Genomic DNA, 11,002 nt, shown 5'->3' on the forward strand with positions numbered 1-11,002 from the left:
GACAGTGAGTGTGCATTTGACGCAATTTTAACAAGGTGTGTAAAATCAATAATCCCCATCTTTGGGCGATGGACAAAGGAGGTAGCGCTAGGAGACTAGGGAAGGAAGGATAAAGTGAGGAAGTAGCCGAGAGAGGAAGAAAGGATAGAAAAGGGGGTGGAAGTGAAGAAGGAAAGAACTGGGATATAAAAAGAAGAGATTTAAAGCAAAAGGACAGAAAGATGAAGGACGAATCGATATTATATTTAACTTCATCACTGAGCTCCAAGTGAAAACAGTGTTGTGAAGGTCAAAGGTCACGACGAGGGTTTAGCTTCCATGCTAACGGATAAGAGGACACCTAGGATCCAGGGACAAAAAGTGAAGCCAATGAAGAAGTCCCTCAAACCCTGTTTTCTGATGTCTCACACAGATAGTCCAAAATATAAATATACAGTTTTAATTCAGGAGTTATGTGTGTATTATCATTTACAACTTAGACTTCCCTGTAAAAGTATCACAGAACACTAGAGTCAAATCTGATCCGTGCTTCAGGTACAAAAATAAAATCCCTGGGTGTTGCTGGTTGAAATCCCAGCCAGGAAACTGACATCACAACCTGGGGAATGTCTCAAACTGAGTATTTGATTGAAGGAATGTGTTTTTCAGGAAACTACCACTCGTCCCCTTAGCTGCATTAAACAGAGTCGATCAGGAACTCGTTAAGAAGCGAACATTAAACAAAATAAATCAGAGTGGAAAAACACCTTCAATGGAATGAATCAAACCCAAAGCCGATTGTTGTCGGGGGACGAGGGAGGTGTGTGTGTGCTCGGGCGTCCCCAGGTGGTGCTGCACATTTCATTTCCCCCAAAAAACATATAATTAAATAACAGCAAAAATCAACAGGGACCCGGAAATGGCAGAGGAAGAGTGAAGGCGTTTGGACGAGGGCTCGGTTTTTAAATTTGACTCGGGAAAGAAAAAAAAAACGAACTTTATTGATCCGGGTGCCAAACGGAATTACGGAAACGAACCCGGAGCTTTGAAGAGAAGTTTAGCTGTCGTTATCGTAAGCCCCTATAATCCATCATATCTGGGAAATCAAATTAACATATATTTACACGAACACACACACACACACACACACACACACACACACACACACTTAGACACAAGCTCTCACATAATTTCTCTGTCTCTCTCACACACACTCACACAGAGGCCAAATCATTAGTTGTAGGTTAATTAGTGTTATAATTAATAACCCAGCAGACGTGTGTGTGTGCGCGTGTGTGTGTGTGTGTGTGTGTGTGTGTGTGTGTGTGTGTCTGTGTAGGATGGGCGTAACGAGGGGTCGGGAGTTAAATCATATTAATTTCAACATTGATTAAGCAATAAAAAAGACTTTTAACTAGCGGGGGTGTATATCACTTCACCACACAGGCATCACAATTTAAATCTATGTATTAATTAAAATGCGTGTGTGAGTGAGTGTGTGTCTGTGTGTGTGTGTGTGTGTTGCGGAGCTTGACGCCGCGGTTTCTAGAGCGAGCAAGGGATCAACACTCTCTCTAACAGAGATAAAGAGCGGGAGGGAGAGATTTGAAGGGGAGTGATAGCACAACATGGATGTGATTCAGAGAAAAGGAGCAGAGGAAGTAGAAGAGGAAGAAGAAGGGAGCGGGATCGAGGGGATGTGTGAGAGGTATAGATAAAATGAAAGAAAAGAATGAGGGAGGAAAGAGGGGAGGGAAGGGGGAGACTGACTGCTGTGTGATTGGATAAGCGCCAGTGACTCTTTGAAATTGCGATCTCCTCAGATACGCATTTCAACGTATAGCTTAACTTTTCTCAGATAACAGCCTCGTTAGCCGAAAAAACTTTTGCCTGGGCACCAACTTGAAAGCCGTCGATCGAGGCGTTTACGCTTTAATTTCCGATTCGGGCTTTGGTGACTGATCTGCTTTGAAGGGTTTTCTACTTTTTTTATTAAATTTGAAAAGATGCGAGAGGAACTGATGTTTTTTTATGGCCGTGGAACTTTGGTGCAGGTTCACGTGGCGGCGACGGGGGGTTTCTCAGAGAACCGGTATTGGACGCAACAAGAGGTGGAGAGTAATTGAGTCCTAACCGCGTTGCTGGAGCGCCGCGGTGAGTTATCGGCTGTGTGAGGCTGCCAAGGCTTTCCCGAGACCCTGCGAGGCCTCGCTGAAGGTAAGCTCAATAAAACACCGCGAGCTGGAAGGTTAAACCTGCGGCAGGTGAGATTCTAAGGCTAAAATATGCTCGTCTTATCAAGAGAGATCACAAAGTTCAGTCTGTGGGAGGAGAGAGCTGAAAGAGAAACAGATTCAAAATGACCTTTATTTAACCTCTATCCAGGAACGACAAAGAAGAAGAAGCACACGCATTTGTGGACTTGAATAAGACAAGAGGAAAACTGTAAATACACAGAGAACATGGAACCAAAATAAGAAAGAGGAATGAAAAGAAATCACGTAAAGCAGATTGATGTTTTTAGTCATTTTAGAATGGGACTAATTGAGATCATCAGTATCCCATCAGAACATCCTGGATACGTTTGCTGCCATCTTGTGTTGTTGACGTAATCCGGAGTCAGAGTCGTACTGATCAGGTGATGAGACATCAAGGTCCAACACTCGACCAATCACGAGTCAGTCTCAGCTGTCAATCACAACATTTCCATGGTTGTTCTTCCTCTTTATTCGTGGTCTTGGGTTCGAGAGCAGGACCTCTTGATTTCACGTTCTGATTTTGTCTCGCTTTCACTCTAAACCCTGCGCTTGCTCTCAGATATTTTGTCGTTTGTTCAGTTTATTCAGCTTCAGCTCTTCTCTCACAACAACTGGTTTTCAAATTGAGCGTGAACTCAAGGAGAAGAGCTGAATCTGACGTGCAGGATATTTGAGTGCAAGCTCACAGTTTGAGCACAAGCAGATTCTTCTTCTTTTTCTTATCCGTTAACTGTACGACTCTGTTGCTTTTGTTGAGTTCAGAGCAGTCGAAGTTCTGGGGCTTCATTAGAAGAGCTCACATACTTCTGTTTACGCCCAGGTGAAATTCCAGTATCCAGTCCACCTAGCTGTGTGTGTGTGTGTGTGTCTCTCTGTGTGTGTGTGTGTGTGTGTGTGTGTGTCTGTGTGTGTCAGAGAGAATATCCTTTAAAAATCAACTGTCTCTTTCTGGCATGTCTGAGGAGGAAACACTCCAGCCGAGCCAGTTTGTCTCCATGGAGATCGGTGTTTACCAGTAGAGACACCATCAGGGCAACGTGAGCAGAACATCATCATCAATCTGCTACACCAGTTCAAACTGGTGTTATACAGCTACGGAAAAAAGACTCTTCAGTTTAAAGAATAAAACGAACATGTGGTGTCCAGTTCTGTAGTTTATCATACATATGTTACATATTCTAATCAAATCATATTTTTCTATGTTTTATTGCATGTTTTATTTAACTTCTATATTTATTTTTAAAGGTTTGTGAGTATATTTCTATTTTTGGTCTGAGCAACATTCACAAAATCCAAATACAAAATATCTGATTAATTTGATTAATCTGATTATTTGATCTTAGTTGTGTGTGTGTATTTTAAATGTGTCTCTTTGCATTCGCACATTTGTGTTCTTTGCGTTTTACGTGTTAGTTTCATGTTACGTGTTTTTGGTGTTTAATTGAATCAACCATGAAACTGATCAATAGCCGATGTAATGTATTGGTGTTCAGGTTTAATACAGTCCACTTTTGTGTGCGTGTCTGTGTGTGGGTGTGGGTGTGTGTTTGTGTGTGTGTGTGTGAGTGTGTGTGTGTGTGTGTGACAGTGAGTGTTAATCTAACCAGTATAGTTAATATGTTGTTCTCATACTCTATTAGCCACTGTTGACAGCTGATGATTGATCTTCTCATCATTTCTCCCTCCAACACCCTGCGGAGACTCTGTGTGCGTGTGAGTGCTTGTGTGTTTGTGTGCGTGTGTGTGTGTTTGTGCGTGTGTGTGTGTGTGTTTAAACCTGGCGTGTCTTTGCCTGAATTCCCGTGATCTGCGCTTGTTTGTACCAGCTCTTATTTCACCGCTGCTGTAGCTGGTTGAGATTTTCTGATTTAACATTCAGTTGAAAGAAAACCGAAGTAAAACGACTCGTTTAGCTTCACGGGACAGTGTGTGTGTGTTCACAGTAACAAGGGAACACATCACACAGTGTTTGTAAAAGTGTTTGGAGAGTAACTTCTTTGGATATACGCACACACTCGATATACGCACACACTCAAACAAACATGTATGTTTTTGTTCAGTTTTTAATCAATCTGTACGAGGGAGCAGCATCTAGTGGACATTAGTGGTACTGTCTATCACGAGAATCCACAAAAGTCTTAATCGCCCCCTGGTGGCTGGCTGCAGTATAGGTCATAAACCCATCTCCTCCATGTTAGCAGACAGGACATGGACAGTGGATAAATGCTCTCAGAGATGGTTTCTGTCATTTTAGGTTCCACAGCTTGTTGTCGAGGCAGCAACCGAAACTGCAAAAATATTTTTTCTATTTTATTAGTGCAATTGCCCTATATGGAACACATACACAATCATCACTCAGGTGTGTGTGAGGGTGTGTGTGTGTGTGTGTGTGTGAAGCGGCATTAATGGAAAAATCGCATCAAACTAAAAATACTATTGACTCTCAAACAGGAAACTACAGCAGCACTCCTTTCTTTGACCTCCTTAATGATCCATTACAGCAGCTTGTGTGTGTGTGTGTGTGTGTGTGTGTGTGGTGTGTGTGTGTGTGTGCTTGTGTGTGCGTGTGTGTGCGTGTGTGTGCGTGCGCTCTGACCTTTCCCCAGTGTTAGCCGGTTGGAGCCATCACAGGAGGTATTAATGGACTAATCACATTAAACAGAGAATCATTAATCATCTCCCCTCAGCGCTGTCACTGCCACGCAACGCCTAATCAACTCTATTGTTTACACACACACCTCACACACACACACACACGCACACTGGCATGGGCCTGCCACTGAGTGCACACACACACACACACAAACTGTGTGCAACTGTGCATACAGGACACACAAAAACATGAAATGTGTAGTTTGGTAGCAAAAAAAGACAGAAAATGCATCAACCTGAATCTTTATCATTTTATTTCTTCTATTATTTCTCTACAATCACATTTTACGTCCTCTGATAATTTTTCTTTCCATTTCTCTCCATTTTCTGTCATTTCTTTTCTTTCCCTCTCTCTTCCCTCATATCTACTGTCCATCTTTTCCTTATCACCCCTCTTCTAACTCTCTCTCTCTCTCTCTCTCTCTTTCTTCCATCCCTCTCTCTCCATCTTTCATCCTCTTCACTTTGTACCGTTTTTTGCTGATTCAGCAGCAGCGTCATTAAGATGCCGGGTAAAAGGCAAAGACACACACACACACACACACACACACACACACACACACTTTGCATCTCTAATAAACACACACATACAGCTCTAAGTGACACGATGCTGAGCGAAGCTAAATGCCTGAAACTTTGTGTCTTTCTTATTGAAAGATGTTTCAGTGAATATCACTAAAATTATCTAAAAAATGTTTTGATGTCTCAGAATTGATTCCTTTAGAAGTTTCAGCTCCTGTTGAATCACAACATTTTAACCTAAATCGACAATAACTCAGAAAAGACAAATCCTTGTTCAGTGCAGATCTTGCACAACACAAGTAACACAACGTTAATCACGTATATACACTTCCTCCTCCCTCTGTATAAAATTGAAGCCATAACATATTGGAACTGAACTCTGCCATCTGTAATTCTCTGGAGTCAGAGTCTGTGGAGTCGTGATCGTGGAGCAGAGTCACTCACGTAACTCGACACTGAGAAATCCACAGAGCAGCGTTTCAATGGGAGGTCAGAGGTGGAGGGATGAATCCAGATGTGACAGATGATGAAAGTAAAACAATTTGAAGCTGATATTTTCCTGAGAGACGGAGGAATGTTTTCTCTCTCTCTCTCTAAAGAGCTGCCATGTGAACACGGCTCAGATCTTCCACCTCCTCGTCCACGCCGACCATCAAAGTCCTGGAAAGAGTGAGCGTGAGAGTGATTAGACACGGACGGAGGGAGGAGCGGAAGGAAAGAACGGGGGAATTCCTTCACTGGAAACCTCCGTCTGCTGCACCTGCCGACACACAGGACAGGACAGAATCAAAAAGACGGGAAGGAGAGGAAGAACAGAGCAAAGGTGTCAGGGAGGAGATCAAGAAGAGAAGGAGAAAGAAAGAAAGATTCATGGGAGAAAGTAATAATTTGAAGAAAAAACAAATTTACGAGGGAAAGAAAGAAAGAAAGCAAATAACAGGTGATAAAGAAATAAGAAGAAAATAAACAAGGAAAAAACAATGGATGGAAGTCGTATGAAAAAATAAGGGTGAATAAAAACACATATAAATGAATAACAGGCAATAAATAAGGTAATTTGTTTGTGTCCAGAGAAACTAAATAGATATTCAGTGAAAATAAAGGTCATAAATACAAATCCACAAACAAGCAAAGTTATTGTTGAGACCAGGAAAGATTTTTGTGGTAGAGAAAGAAAGAAAAGGTTGACAAAGTGAAAAAAGAGTAAGAGCTGAGGAGGAACCCGAAGAACAAGGAAGAGTGTCGGTGTCTAATTTGTAAGATGAGAGAGGGAGAGTTAACCAAGTGGAAAACACCATCTAGAAAACTATGATTAAACCCTTCCACTGTAATAATGAGATCTACTGCAATCCTTTTAACATTTTCTGTAACCGTATAAATTTGAGGTCAAGTCAAATCATTTTAAAGACGTGTAATTTAAGTCTGAGTCTTACTGTGTTTTAATCACTTTGTGGGCTATTGAAGTGTGTGTGCGTGTCTGTGTGTGTGTGTGCGGGTGTGTGTGTGTGTGTGTGTGTGTGTGTGTGTAAGTGTGTGTAAAGCTCGTCCAAATTCCTGAGCACAATCTCTTCTTTTCTTCCTTTTTAATCTTCATATAGATTTTGTTGCTTTTTCTTTGATTTCTCTATTTGTCCTTTGATGTTTGTTATCGTCGTGATTTGGGATCTGGCAGAGATCAGGATCAAGACGTCTTCACGTAAGTCTGTACGAAGTCTAAAGGTCACTTTCTCAGCTGTTTCTCCGTCTTTTCACCAACAAGTGACAATAAGCTCCGCGTGTTCTCCACGTTTGAGCCAAACGACTCGAAGAAGTCTCATTCTCGGTGTGAAATCGCCCGAGCTCATTCCTCTAACTGGCTTATGACTCGTGCACAGATTAGTCTTCGGGAGCCGTTTATGTACCAGCAATATGTGAATTAAATCCAGTGTCATGCAGCCGTAATTACTCGTTTCTCCTTTTTTCTTTTTATCTCCGGGGCTCGTGGTGAATGCGGCTCTATTTTCCGAGTGTGAAATAGGCCGCGCTAACGTGCTAACTGGCTTAGCGCTGCTCTCCGCCGTCTCAGAGACAAATCCTGTGTTCTGCCCCAGAATGAATGAAAACAGATTCAACCCATTTAAATTAATGTCATTCACTCTCTCTTCTTCTTCTGCTGCTCACTCGAAAGGACACGCTACTGAAATCTGGTGCAGGTATATTTCATATTATGTTTCATTGTAAAACGTGTAAAGATTTATTGTGGATACAAACAGGAAGTTCTGAATTCAGCGAATGCAGCTTTCAAGCAGTTCTGCGTTCGATTCCCTTTCTGCTCCTAGACTCTCTCTCTTTCACTCTTTGAGTTTGGTTTTTGTCCCATTTACTAACATGGAGGAGGCTGGGTTTATGACCTTTTCTGCAACCAGCCACCAGGGGGCGATCCAGATACGACGATAACACAACAACATTTAATTGATGTCCCTTCTCCGTACTACAACATTCTGTTTAATCCTTCCCCGTCCCCTCAGTGTGAAACAGGCTCTTCAGTCGTCTTAACTGGCTTAGAGACGTCCTCCTCTGTTTCAAAGACAAATCCTATTTTCAGCCCTCATCAGGCAAGAACAAACGCAGAGGATGTCTGCGTTTCAATATCTCATTTAGCCGTGCACACACACACACACACACACACACACACACACACACACACACACACACACACAGACACACACACACACACACACACACACAGACACACACACACACAGAGCCTGTTGCTACAGCTGCATTTGGAGACAAATCCCTTTTTCTGCTTTGCCCTCTCAGACAAAAAACACTCGTCTCATTTCCTAACCCTGCCTGTTGCACAAGATAAAAGAGGAGTGTGTGTGTGTCTGTGTGTGTGTGAGATCAAATACCTTCGTTTATGTTCCCTCTCTCCCTTTTCTTTCCACCTCCCTCCATCCTCTTCACCTCCTTTTGTTTCTTCCTCCTCGAGGCCGAGTTCTGCTCAGTGCGTCAACACATGCAACACATTTATTTCTAGAAGCGACCGAGCCTCCAGCGAAATGTGTATTTTAGATTGTATGGACATGCAACAATATTTAAAAATATACAAATTAAATTAAATAAGTAGTAGTCATACAATGAATATTTTTCTTAATTATTTAATAGTAATAAATCAATTCATCTCAATAGTAATTTATGATATTGTAATTAGATTAAATGTTATATAAAATTTTAATAAAATGTGATTTACTGGGTATTAGGACAAATGTGGAAGAGAAACAACTTTATTCTTAAGACTATTTCAATTTGCTGGCTTTTTGGCCACTAGAGGGCAGTGTAAACGAGCTGTAAACACAGAACTGACATGATATCAATTTCAAGTTGATAACATTACAATATAATCGAATAAAATAATCGTACACACACACTCTGGCTCGTCTCATTTCCGATCAGCAGCAGCACACATTTAATCTCCATGTCTGCTCCTGCCGTTGTGTTCTTCTTCTGCTGCCACCTGGTGGACTGGAGTGGAACAGCTTGTTCTAGCTGATGGTTCTGTTAATTAAAAATGTTTCCTCGTTGTGTTAGAAGAGAAGCTGGATCCACTTCATCACTTTCACACTGTTCAGTTCTCTGAGCCTCTGTGATGATGAAGATGAGGATGATGATGAAGAGTATGATGATGCGCTCTCTCTCTCTACACTTGTGACCGAATGCTGTCTTAGTTTGAAATCCAAGTGAACCGTCCCTTTCTGGTGATTGGCTGTTGGACGTCAATCAGACACATCTGTGAACGATCTTCATCATCTTCCTCCTCTGATGAGAAATCTAGTTTTGTGCTCGAGCCAGGAAACTGGTCAGATGCACAGAGTTACTGTTCAGCTGTGGGGCATTGTGGGAAAGGGGCGTGGCTTTGATTGGTCAAAAGGTCAACTTCAGACAATCTGACGTCATACATCAAAATTCACGTGACCTTTGTCGATCATGAAACTTCGGTTCAGTGAAAACTTGTTTCACAGAGTTCATGTTGAACTTTATTTTATTCTTTACTTCATGATCAAATCTCTTTTCTCCGACAGCTGATGAACGACCTTCATCGTCTGAGTCGTTTCCTGTGAGCGAGTCGTTAAAACTAAAAATCTGTGATTGTGTCACGTGCACGCCGCTGCAGCAGTGTGCACGTGGTTTTAAAACAGACGTAGAGTTTGTGTTTATCAGTGTTTCTGAACATGTGGGAAAAAGGAGAGAGCTGATGACTGAGATCGTATCTGCTGGGAAAGTCCAGTCAGACTCACTCGTTCTCTTTTCCTTTCTCCATCGCTCTCTCTCTCTATCTCTACATTCGTAATCCTCGTCTCCTTCACCTCCTCATCTTTCCATCCTTCTGTTCTTCCCCTATGTTCACTTCTCTCTCTCTCTGCCTTTTGCTTTATTTCATTTCTTTTTTTTTCCTTTCGTTCATTCTTGGTTTTTCTGTTTTCCCTCATCGCTTCGATTCTTAATCCTTTTATCATCACGTTTGTTTTTCCATTTTTATCTTTTCCTTTTCCATCTCTCTCTCTCTCCATTCAGAGTACAGAGTTTTGATTCGATCGTGACTTTAAATGTTTTCCTCTGATTGTCATTCTCATCATTTCATCACACACAAACACACACACACACACACACACACTTGACTCTCCGTCCTGTGGTTAATAGTTTACACCTGCTTTGCTCTGCTCAGTTTTTTCCAGCTCATCGTCCATCATTTCTTTCTTTTTCCCAGTCCTCTCTTCTTCTTCTTCTTCTTCTTCTTCTTCTTCTTCTTCTTCTTCTTGTTACTCTGCGTCTCGTCTTCACCTCGCTCTGTACAGCCTCACACACTCTGACATGTTGGATTCTTTCCCTGACAGATGTCGACATCAGGGTTTTGTCCAGATCCGCAGGTCAAAGGTCACGACGGCTGAGTGAAGACATGAAGTTGTTTCAGAGTTTGATTCACACGACAGCGTCTGAATTTGAAACGCTGACGTGTTTAAAGTCGTCCAACCACCATCTAGTTAGAGTTTTCTGAACGTTTGGTTTGTTCAGAATATGTTTGTTTCTGTTTTAATTTCTTATTTACTGAGAATATGAATTGTGTAGTGAAGCAGGGACAGTACTTCCTGTTGTGTTGTTCGTGAGTGAGAGGAAAACTGTGCATCTCTGGACCTGACTCTCCAGAGATCCTCCAGACGTCATGTCAGCAAAAGATATGAATTCAAATCAATGAGATTTGTGTTTGTATGGGACAGTTACTGACCTGATAACAACCTTTATATATATACAGTCTATGATAAAAACACAATCAGGTGAATCAAACACAAAGTGAGCTGCAGAGAAAATATCTCTGAAACGGGATCACACACACACTCAGTATTTATATCAGATATGTGTCTTATTGTTGTTTTGATGTGTTTGTCTGTGCAGCTTGTTTCAGGAGCAGAGTGTGTAACTGAAGAGCTTTTAAAATGTTTTACTGAGGCTCAGTCTCATTAAACTGCAGGTGAAACATGGAGGTGCTGCGTTAGAGGACGACACACTGCTGCAGTGGAAAATTTATATGAGAGGGAAAGCTGTCAGTGTGT

The sequence above is a fragment of the Platichthys flesus genome, chromosome 24 (genome assembly GCF_949316205.1).
Source record: "Platichthys flesus chromosome 24, fPlaFle2.1, whole genome shotgun sequence".
Lineage (NCBI taxonomy): Eukaryota > Metazoa > Chordata > Actinopteri > Pleuronectiformes > Pleuronectidae > Platichthys > Platichthys flesus.